The sequence below is a fragment of the Pleurodeles waltl genome, chromosome 9 (assembly GCF_031143425.1).
Source record: "Pleurodeles waltl isolate 20211129_DDA chromosome 9, aPleWal1.hap1.20221129, whole genome shotgun sequence".
Lineage (NCBI taxonomy): Eukaryota > Metazoa > Chordata > Amphibia > Caudata > Salamandridae > Pleurodeles > Pleurodeles waltl.
This window is the reverse complement of record NC_090448.1, coordinates 578,883,209-578,895,669: the sequence shown is the minus strand read 5'-3', so window position 1 is coordinate 578,895,669 and position 12,461 is coordinate 578,883,209.

Below are 12,461 nucleotides of genomic sequence, written 5' to 3'. Positions count from 1 at the left end.
TTATCCTTGCTACCCGCCCAAATACATCACAAGCTCTATTGTTCAAAGCCAGCCCTTTTCCCCTGAAGCAAAAATCTCTCCCATTTTCCTTGTCCCTTCATCGCTACTTCTACCTCTCTTCTTCAATTCAGATGTTTAATACCATTATCTGAATCTCAAGCTTTACCCACTGTTTCACCTTGTGTCCATTCCTGCGCCCAACTCTCAACTGTTTCAGTAGGTAAGTTTATTTGTAAATGTATACTGATACCCCCCCCCCCCACCCAAGTGGTTTGAAACAACATACATATTTGAAATACACAAATGATCCATGGTGTTCTAATATTGGATTAGAATGTATAGAATGCATGCCACACCTAAATCTCAGCTGTGATGGTATCAACCAGTTGAACTCTTAAACAGGACTGAAAACATTGTTCTACGCGTGAAGCTCAAAACTCTGCAATGGTTCACGAGTTCCAATTCGGTACCTGTCTTTCGTTTTAAACAGCACTGCTCCTGTTTATTTTCCCTCTATTGTTTAAGATTCTCATTCCTTTTCATGTATTCTTCTCTCTCTGTCCCAGTATACAAGTTTGTTTCTTTTTGTCTGCTGTCTCGTTTCATCAGTTTTAACTTAGGGTTTATTTTTCGGTTGTCTTCGGTATTGCTGTTTTCTTTCTCACTGCCCTCAGCCCCCAAGAAACCGTAGCCCTGTACTCCTGTTGTGAGAGTGCAGTCACACAACATCACAGGCAGTTCTGGCCAACTACCACTATGTGCAAGTCGGTGGGCCGGCCGTTGATTGTGAAACACACGCATCTTTCTCAAGCTGTGAAAGGTTTTAGGTTGTGGATAGTGTTCGGGCCTAGGCAGATGGGAAAACAAATCACAGCATACAGCTGGGCTTCATCCTTATATCCGTTGCCCTGTAACCTACAGGTTACCCCGCCAATGTGAAGTGTCCTAGCAATGGAGATGGACATTTCAATTATGTTTTCTTCACCTTTCTTCACTTTAATGCTCAGCAGCATTCACAGTTAACATATCAAATAATCATAAAACGCATTACTCCATTCTTTTATCTACCATTATTGTATTCTCAAATCAGTATAAACAATCCCATCAAATAATAATTACTTCTTCATTAAAGTGCATCCAGTGTTGGATAAATCATCTATCATAGAAATCATTGGGTAGGATAACGCAATGGAATCAAAACTTTGCATCTCAACAGGTAAGGAAGATTACATGTATCTCCGAACCAAAGGCGAGGATTATGCTTGCCTTAAAGCTTACTATTCACCAGCAAAGCCACGCTTGTTATCCATTCAAAGGTAAGTTTCTCCTGATGGGCATTTCTAACTACAGATTCTCCAGTATTGAATCTTTCGCTGTAAACTTCACCTGCAGGCTTTACTTACGACCCAGCACACCCTGCAGACTTTGTGATTGGGGAGGGACCAGCTGCACGAAACGTGCTAAAAAAAGCGCCTGTCAACTCCTGCGGCGTTAGCCGTCATAGCCCGATAGAGGCGAGCTGGGCCCCCTTTCTTGGCTCCAGCTCCTGACCCTCCTGTTATTGATGTCTGCTCTAATGGGTTTTTTTTGGACCCATGACCGCTTGGAGGGAGATGATTTTACGGTTCAAAACTTTACATTCTTTTTGTGACATTATTTTGTATTGTCCCTACCGGCTTTGTTTTGTTTCATTTTTTTTTTTTTTGTGTAGTCATGGGGAAAAGGAAAGCAAACCTGGCACACAATTCAGATTTCCTACAAAAACACCAGTGTACGACCATTGAAAGTTTTCTGGTCAGAGCAGTGGACCTTGTGACCAATGAGATAGTTAGTGGAGTGCCGTCTTTCTTTATCAGCTGATTAAAAGATGAACTCCCGATGGTAGATCCAACGGTAAGAAGCAAAAGCTTAGCTGTAGAGGCCCAGGTTCGTGTCTGGTTCTCCCAATGTTGTACCAGGGCCACTTTCAAAGAGTGTGAATTTGCCCATATCCCATTCTCCAGAGAGGCTGGGTCTTACAGATCTTATCCACGTTCACGCCACCAACTCCTTTGAATGTAGGTCGTTGTCATAACACAGGAAAAAAGTGTTAACAACCAAGCAGAATAAGCCGAACTCCGCTGGCCTATCTGAAACAATATCAATTTCTGAATCTCTTGATTCTTGGGCCACCATAAGGTCCCTTTTAGGTGAGCTTCTGGACACCAAATTGCGTCCTATTTATAATCGTCTTGTTGCCATACAGTCTACTCTTAAGCAACATCAGTAAACCAGGTGGTAATTACAACAGAGTGGAGTGGCCAGTGTTAGCGCGTCAGACGTTATTAAGTAAACTTACAAGAGGACGCAAATAGGTCGATGAACCTTTTGACCATCGCTTTAGATGTTCCCACCATATAGACCCTGTACCAATGTCGGTAAGTAAACAATTGCCAATTATTAACTTCAATTATCAACAATAATCAATAATATTAGTAATTAATGGGAGTCAGTAATTGACGCACCATGACCTTGCAGTCATGACTAACCACACCTTTATGTAAAAGTTAGAATGTTCATATGCTAAATTCACGTAAATTCATCTAAAAATCTAATGCTAAACATACAGAAGCAACACTGGCTAGCCAAAGCGTCTAAAAAAACGCAATCTAATCAAGGCTTGAGCTACTACACATTCTGATATTACAGTGCAAATTAGTAACAAGAATAACTGCGCAAATTATATCACATACATTTAATTTCAGCAAAAAAAAGACTTCAAATGTTATTCCATGTACGAACTTCATCATTGAGCTCCTAGCTAACATCAGATTAGAATTAGCATTTTGGGCTTCATGTAAAACAATTTAGTCAACATTAATTTGGAAAAACATTTATCTCTGGCTCTATCAAAATAGTACGGTTGGCACCTAGGAACAAAAGAAAATAGACATAGCAAACATCATTACAATTAGTACACCTGTCCTCAATATGGAGCAGCAAGCAGTGTCAGTCTTCGTCCTCAGGACATCAGTCTGGTCAGCAAGACATCAGGATTCAGTATCAAAGTTCAGAATAGGCAACTTCTTTTAAGCAGTAAAATTAGGCACGTCTCTTCTCAAGAGGGAATATGGGCAAATGCAATGTTTTTCCCTGGTGCAGTCCCGCTAAGGTAGATTTCCTAAAACTACTTCCCAAGTCCGTAATTGTCAAGGGATCGTACATTCACACTTCGTCCATTAAAACTAAAACATCCGATCTACATTTCTACTAGTACATGGTTCACATGTCATTTAGCCCCTTTGCTGAACGTACCATTATGCTCCGTACAACTTGCAACCCAAGACACTGCATCATCGATCTCTGTACTAGCTTCTGTATCTTTTACTGGGGCAGGGAGTGGGGGGAGCCTTGTTAAAGCACTAGAGTTACCTGTTATTCATCTCCCCCCAGCTTCATGCCCGTTTGTTGTTATTTTAGGTAACATTCCTAGATTGTGTGCCAGTTCTTATGAAACAACTTAGAAATAAAGTTTTATTCTGGTTGAGGAACACAGTACCTTGATGGTATCTGACTATAGAAATGTTATTCTTTCGGCCAGTGGGCAGAATCGGGCCATTGCAAAGGTGTTACCCGGGTGATACAGTTATTGTAAACTTTCATAGACTCAAAACAGTTGAAGACATACATCTTCACCCAAGCAAGTGCTGGTAGGATAAATCTAAGCCCTGTGAAAATACTCCCTCTTGGATACTTTTACAGACATTTAGATCAGATGGCACCACCGCTCAACTGGGTGTGGTTTCCTTCTAAAATATTCTACCAAGTTTCCCTGAACCCTTGAGGAACAGGTACCTGGCCCTGTCCTATATGGACGATATGGATTGACTGCAACCAAGGGATGGAAATGGGATCTTATCCCCTATAAGTCTTGACCCTGACATTGGGATAGGCTGAAATCAATGCCATCTGAATACCATTGATCCCAAAAACAATAAAGACATCCGACTTCTCACCTGGAACATAGCAGGGATAAGACTTAAACTTCAAAATATGGATTGGCCATCTGTGATTGAGGTTTTTGATATAGTTTGATGTGATGAGACTTGGTCTTTTAAAGATATTGCTATCAATGGTTTTAAATCTTTTTATACAAATGCCATTCTGTCTGTTGCTGGTAGAGGGAAGGGGGGTTGGCCACATTTGAGGCATGCATTGTCAATAATGTGGACGTCAAATTTATCGCTTCTGCACCATGTTACCAGCTTTTAACTGTTCGCTTTTCAAACTATGTCAATATACTATTAATTAATTTTTATATACATTTCTTTACCGAGCTGACAAGGGACATTTCAGAGTGCCTTGAGAAAATTAATATGCGTACTTTTGTTGTATGGGAAGGCAATTTTAATATTACTAAATGCCCTTTTGATGGCGACAAAGTATATGGCTGCACTATTAGATATTAGTCTGGAACATTTTACGCACTCACCATATAAGAATTCCTGCCCCATTAGCTATATGGTAAACAGGGAGGTGCGCTTAAAGTGGGGCACCATCAGCCCAAATACGTTTTTCATTACTCTGGTGAATACCCATCGCAAAGGGTTTTTGTGATGCCCCTCCTGTGTAGACGATCCTACAAAATTCTAGGTGATTAATAGACAATCTCGAATGGCATATTGAGTGGAATTATTCTAAACAAACCCTTTAGAGAGAGGCCGGGTTGCCCATGGTTTAGTCATCAGAGCCCTGCAGCTTTAAAAGTTCTAAAAGCAGTAACAAATATCACCCCGCGTAATATTAGCAATGTTAAAGCCGCCAGGCTAAATTATAAATATGCCCTCCAGCAAAGAAAGGACAATACTAGTAGGAGAGCCTGGGAGGACCTTTCAGAGGCAGCCTGACTAAAGGATACCAGTCTATTTTGAGGAATAGTTAAACGTCCCTTTTTCTCATATAGTAGTTAGTAGAGGTGGTTTGCCATATTCCAGGATGGACTATTTTATTGTTATTTTTAACCCTGATGTTCAGAAGGAAAGTGGTGATTTTGAAAAAGAGCTGGACCCGTTTCCTCTGGGAGAAGCCTGGGTAGAGTTGCGTATTGATTTACCATCAGTTACAGAAGCTATTATGGGCGCTAAGAATGGGAAGGCCCCTGGTCCAGACTGGTTCCTAAGTAATCTGTTCAAATCAAATGTCGAATTCTGGGCCCCTTTGCTTACCAATGTTTTGAGGGTAGCATCAAAGTGCCATGTGATCGGCTTGTGGAGAGAATCTGTAATTGTTCCTATCATTAGAAAAGATAATTGGAATTCTCGCAAGTGTTATCGACCTATCTCACTGATTGACTCAACATCAAAGATTCTCGGTCGTGATATTGGGAAGATTAGAATCCTTGTTAGAGGCCAATTCTTTTTTTTTTTTTTTTTTTTTGGTCCTGTACAATATGGGTTTCGCCCAGGTTTGGGCGCTGTTGAGCAAGCCCTAAACCTTACGCTAATAAAAGGCAAATATGTCAGTGCCAGGAAAAGAGTTTTGCACATGGCCTTAATGGACCTCTCCTGTGCTTTTGACCTTGTGGACAGGGAAATGCTATGGGATCTGACGAGCGAGGCCTGGGTCGAGCCCCCTTAATCAAATTTAATCAGGAGTCTATATTGTGACTCTTTAACAAGTGTGTGTTATTCTCAATCCGGCGACTGCACTGAGCAATAAGGGTGACCACGGCAGGCAGACAGGGCTGAAGCCTAGCCCTTTTTCTTTTTTTTGTTTATATAAACTCACTGAAAATAGCTCTGAAGACCTGTAGTGAAAATGCTCCTAGGATAGGCACTCAGGCAGTTCTTGTGCTGCTCCACACAGATGATGCAGTTCTTTTAACAAACACTGCTAATGGGTTACAAGATCGGTAATTGTTTGGTCTGAGATCAAAAAAAAATATAGGAGACTTTTTTTTATTTTTTATTATGTCATGTGGCCCGAGGTATAGTAAATTGCAAATATTTTTTTTATAGAAGGGAGACTTAAAAGTCACCACTCTCAATTATTTAGGTATTTTACTAGTTGTAAATGGGCGTTGTGATAGGCTCCTGGCTAGCAGGGCACAAAATGGAGGCAAATGATCATGCCATTTTTAGGTTAGCAAAAAGGCTGGGCCAAAAGTCGGTTTGGGAACTGGTCTAAGTGTATATTAGCAAATGTCTGGCGGTGGGCACATACGGAGCAGGAGTTTAGGGTCATTAGGCTGTGGGGAAACTCCAGGCAGCTGAAAATATCTTTTTGTGTAAGCGCCTGCCTATTCCTAGAGCCATAGCAAGTTTTATTACACATACAGAAGTGGGCCTGAAATTCATAGAGGATCGGATTAATTTTACGCCACTTTTATTCTGGTTAAAACTTTGGAATACACCGAATGCCACCTTTTCCAGGCAGGTCCTTGCCGACTCTGTTACTCTGGTAAATATGTCAGCTTATCCCTGGCTGTCTTATGTTTAAAAAAAAAAAATCCTTCTTACGTCTAGAGTGTGAAAACGTCTTTAATAGCCCTGAAACGATTGGCCCAAAGTCCCAATTGCTGCTCAAAGAAGTTTTTGAGTCCCATAGAGAGAAAAGACTTGTGAGCCTTTTGGACATGCCCTCAGAAATTATGTGCATGCAAATTCCTTTAACAGCAGGCCTAGAACCGTAACTAACATGGATACATAAGCCCCCACATAGATTCTATCTCGCATATTTCAGGGTTATTAATTTCTAGTGGCTTTTCCCATTGTAAACTATTGGTACTTTTCTCTCCCATGTTGTCCCTGTGAATCCAAGACTACTCAATCTACTATGCACTTTATACTTTTTTGTACTTTATACAAATTGTTCCAGCTGTGCTTCCTGCGGCCAATTCTATTATACAAACTGCTTACCTCTCACAAAGATGGGCCTAAATATTTGCAGTCTCTTGCCTCCATTGAAATGTGTACAGCTGTTTTACATTTTGTTACTGCTTATATCAATCAGAGAACATTTTATGTATTTTAAGTGTTACTGTGCTATTTAAAATGTGCTTTTATGGTCAAAATCTTTGGCCAAAAAAGATTACTTTGACTTTGAATCTTTCATAGTTCTCCAGCATTGGATCTTTCATAGATTCACATGCTTGAATCATCCCCGTCGTCGAGGTGGGAGCCTCACGGTAAATTTAAATATATAAAAAGCTGTAAGTCAGTAAAAATAAAACCAGTAGGCCCAAGTAGGCCTCATAAGGTATTTTACAGTCTATCCACTTTGTTTTGTGAAAAGACCCAAACTTGAGTATCAACCAATCAGGATTCAGCCCCTCCCAAACACTCCCAACAGAGGCTGAATTCCCTCAGATTTTCTACCGCACGTCGTGTGAAGGGAGTCTCCCTGAGCTCTGCTCAGTTTTTTTCCTATTTTCTGACTGAAGATTGTTTTTTCTCTCAGGAAACTAGTTACAACTTTACTATGTCTGAAAAGGCAAAGAAGGGTCTGTTCAGAGACTGTGACAACTGTGGGAAGAAGAGACTACATATTGATGACCCCCACAAGAAGTGTATTTACTGCCTTCATCCAGACCATAAGGTGAGAGACTGCAAAATCTGTCGCACCTTTAGTCAAAAAACCCTCAAAGACCGAGAGGGTAGACTTCTCTTATGGCTGCAAAAACAGAAAGCCTTAGAGCATCCTTCATCAGACAGCGAAGAGTCACCACAAACTTCTCGCCCTCAGAAAAGAACAGGTGAGAGAGATAGAGGTGCGAATGAACCACCAACAAAAATGCACAAAAAGACTAAACAAGTCTTAACTGAAGAGGCAGTTAAACATGGACCAAAAAAGGTTCATTCAGAACCTACTACGCCGTTACACCGGAAAAGCACCTCAAAGAAACCATCCCTGTCTCTGTCACCACAAAAAGAGTCAGAAAAACTCTTTTTGGTGAAAAAACAACCGTCGACGACCGTGTCGACGGTAACAGCGACCACGGTATCGTCGACGTTCACAACACCATCCTCACCGATGATTATGACGTCGTCGCCTTTGTCATCGACGACGATTATTACTGCAAAAATCTTCAAAAGAGCTTCGTCGGCAACCACATCGTCGACAGCGGAGGCCTCCTGGGTTCACAAATCATCCAGGGCACTCCCATCTACGCAAACTACGTCGGCGAAGCGACCGTCGTCGCTAAAATACCCGTCGACGAAGGGACCGTCGACTAAGGAAAAGACGCAGTCATGGACGGAAGCGTCGACGAGAGACCCGTCGACGAGAGACCCGTCGACGACAGTACAGTTGACGACAGTACCGTCGACGAGGGAGCCGTCGACGAGGGAGCCGTCGACGAGGGAACCGTCGACGAGGGAACCGTCGACGATGGATCCTACGATCACCACAGCATTAACAGTTTACAAACCTTTGGACATTTCACCAGCTCATTCCTCATACCATCATGAGGACTCCACCAGATTCTTACCCCTTTCCCTTATTAATATAGGGGACAAGCCATCTGACATTTTGCCGATGCATACATCACCAAGTAAGGTGCTGCCATACCCACCGCAATATCTTTTAGACGATGAGGATGATGACGTTCAAGGCATGTTTGGGGCAGCTAGTAGCCCGTCCCAACTAAATGTCAAATGTCAAGAGTTTGATGAAGAAGAGGATCAACATTACCAGCATAGTTATGCTTCAACATCTTATCCACAGGCAAACCAACCATCGCCTCTAGCTATGCCTAGCACATTAGTGACAGATTTACAACATATGTTGAAGGACTACTATAAAAGGTTCCCACCGTCAACTCAGTCCACGCCACCTAGACCTCAGAGTTACCAGCAAGCTCAAACTACTAATGTTTCCGAAACGCCACAGGCTAGTAGACCTGTAACTAGCCAAGCTCCGGAAGCTTACCTCTCGTCGGACGACGAAAGGGAAGAGGGCGAGCTAGCAGATTCAGCGGCTAGTGAATGGGACGACTATCTCGTTCCCACACCATCTCCACCTCCAGCAGCTCCAGTGGATTCTCCTCCAGAAGACATAGGAGGTTTCCATAATATCATAGAGAGAGCGGCGAAACGTTTTGGTCTGGAAATTGTTTCCCATGAAACTGAGTGTTTTTTGTATGACTTTAAAGAGCCATCAAAGAGATCTGTAAGAGCCATACCTATTGTGGATTTCTTGTGGCAGGAGGGTTTGAAGGCAATGAAAAACCCGGCAACAGTGCCTTCACAAATGCCAAGGCTAGAGAAAAAATACAAGGCCCCAGATGATTCTCCGGCCTGTTTAGTCTCACAACCGAAACCTGACTCGGTTATATCACAGGCGGCTCAACGACGATCCAAAAACCCCTCTACACCTATTGCGTCTCCCCCAGACAAAGAGGGAAGGAGACTAGACAATATCGGTAAGAAATTCTCCTCGGTTGCTGCAGTAACGGTCAAGGCGGCAAATTCCCTCGCCATCCTGGGAAGGTACGATCGGCAGATGTGGGCAGACATGTCCGTTTTTGTAGATTCACTGCCAGAAGATATCAAGGTGGAAGCTAAAAAGGTCTTGCAGGAGGGAGAAAGGGTTTCCGCAGAGATAATAGACAGTGCAATAGATATTTCCCTCACTGGCTTTCGACAATTAGCTGGAGCAGCAGTCCTGCGCAGACAAGGGTGGCTTAAAGCTACTTCATTCAGACCAGAAGTCCAGACTCGTGTTCTCGACATGCCCTTCGATGGAGAGAGTTTGTTTGGCAAACATGTCGATGATATGCTGCAGGCTATCAAGACGGATACCGATACGGCAAAATCCCTAGGTACCCTGCAATATAAAAAACTACCTTTTCGTGGAGCAAGGGGTAGAGGTAATTACTCCTTTCGAGGTGGATACCAACAATACAGGTCACAATATACATCTTCCTCCACAGGACCAGGACATCAGCACCATCAACAACAGCAGCATTATCGATTACCACCAGCCGCAGCTTACAAACATCCGGCTAGAGGAAAAGGAGCTGCCCGAGCAAGAGATACAGGCAGAAAGCAATGACCAGCGGATAATCTCAACACCTCCCCAATCAATATTGAAGGTCGGAGGTCGCATCAATTCTTATTTCCCCAAGTGGAAGGCTATAACATCGGACAGATGGGTACTAGATGTGGTGACCAGAGGTCATACTCTGGAATTCATCCAAACACCACCGAGTGTCCCTCCATCGGGTACACCGCCTCTGAGGTTGAGCCAACTTCTCAGGGAAGTAAGGATAATGCTAACAAAAGGAGCAATAGAACCAGTCCCTTTATCTCAAAGGAACAAGGGATTCTATTCCCGGTTTTTCCTTCTCAAGAAACCCTCAGGAGACTGGCGCCCCATCCTGGACTTGAGAGCACTAAACAAGTTTCTAAAGAAACAATCGTTCAGGATGGTAACGTTGCAGGATGTCCTGCGTCTCTTAAACACGGGCGATTGGATGGCATCCCTAGACCTCCAGGATGCTTATTTTCATATCCCTATATATCGCAACCATCGCAAATTTTTAAGGTTCAGGGTAGGAAGTATGCACCTCCAATTCCGGGTTCTACCATTCGGTCTCAAATCAGCCCCCAGAATCTTCACAAAAATGCTAGCTCCAGTAGCAGCACATCTTCGCCAGGCAGGTATCCAGGTCTTCCCTTACCTGGACGACTGGCTTATAAAGGCACCCTCAAAATTCCAAGTAACAAATCATATTTCCTATTGCCTTCATTTGTTACACAGCCTGGGGTTTGTAGTCAACTACCAGAAATCTCAGATATACCCCAAACAAGAATTGAGTTTCTTGGGAGCAATTTTGGACACAGTACGCAGCAAAGCGTACCCATCACACGAGAGGAAACAAAAGTTGACCTCGTTGGCAAACAACCTATCCAGAAAAAAGTTCGTTTCAGTCCGCATCTACAAATCATTGCTCGGAATGATATCATCGTGCATTCCGCTAGTCCCAGATTGCAGGCTCCATATGCGACCCCTGCAAGAGCAATTGGACATACAATGGACACAGGTCCTCGGTTCCTTCGAAGACAAGATTCGCATAACGCCTCTAATGAAGAACACTATGAGGTGGTGGGCGACTCCAACCAATTTCTCAAAAGGGCTGTCTTTTCTTCTTCAAACACCAAGTTACATAGTAACAACGGATGCCTCTCTCGAAGGATGGGGTGCACATTGCCAGGACCTGCAAATCAGCGGAATCTGGAATCAGCAAGAGAGCCAGCTCCACATCAATTATCTAGAACTCAAAGCAATACACTTAGCTCTAAAAGCTTTCTTGCCAAAGATACAATGTTCAAGCGTCTTAATCCGGACGGACAACATGACCAGCATGTTTTATCTAAACAAGCAAGGAGGCACAAGGTCCCTACAACTCTCGCAGCTAGCCCAACAAATTTGGACATGGGCCATCAAACACAATATTTCACTAAAAGCGGAGCATGTGCCAGGACAGATCAATGTTCTAGCAGACACCTTGAGCAGGACAGTAATTCCTTATCACGAGTGGGAGCTAGACCAGAAAACTCTCAATGGCCTGTTTCTATTATGGGGCAAACCAAACTTAGACCTATTTGCCACTCTCGAGAACAAGAAATGCCAGTTCTACGCAAGTTGGCTTCCCCAAAAAGATTCGTGGGGGAATGCGTTTTCGATGAGATGGTCAGGAGTTTATGCCTACGCTTTTCCTCCGATCCCGCTCATTCCGAGAGTCATCAGAAAAATGAAGACGGAGGGGTGTCGACTTCTACTCATAGCTCCCAGATGGCCCAGACAAATATGGTATACGGAGCTCCTCATGCTCTCCGAACGACCACATCTACCACTCAGACAGAGTCCGACTCTTTTAACGATGCACCAGGGACAAGTCACACACCCACATCCGTCGTCTCTTCATTTGTCGGCTTGGCTCCTGAACACAATGAATACTTAAATCTCTAAATCTCCCCAGAGTGTAGAGACATCTTAGCAAAAGCTAGAGCTGACACTACCAACAAAACCTATAGACTTAAATGGAAACGGTTTTGTGTTTGGTGTGCAGCGGAAAATATACATCCTTTATCTTCTACTCCGGAACAGATACTTCCATATCTCCTGCTCCTGGCAAAATCAGGACTTGCATATTCTTCCATACGGGTACATCTGGCAGCAATCTCCAGATACCGCAGATCACCAGATAGACTCTCTTTGTGTTCCACAAGAATTGTCAAACAATTTATGAAGGGCCTTTTTCGGGTCTTCCCGCCAATTAGGAAACCCCCGCCTCTATGGTCATTGAATGTTGTGTTGATGCAACTCATGAAAGCTCCTTTTGAGCCGATCCACAAGGCTGACCTAAAATTCCTGGCATGGAAAACAGCGTTACTGTTAGCTCTTACTTCGGCAAAGAGAGTCAGTGACATTCAGGCTTTCACCATCAAACAGCCGTTCCTCCAGTTTACAAACTCAGG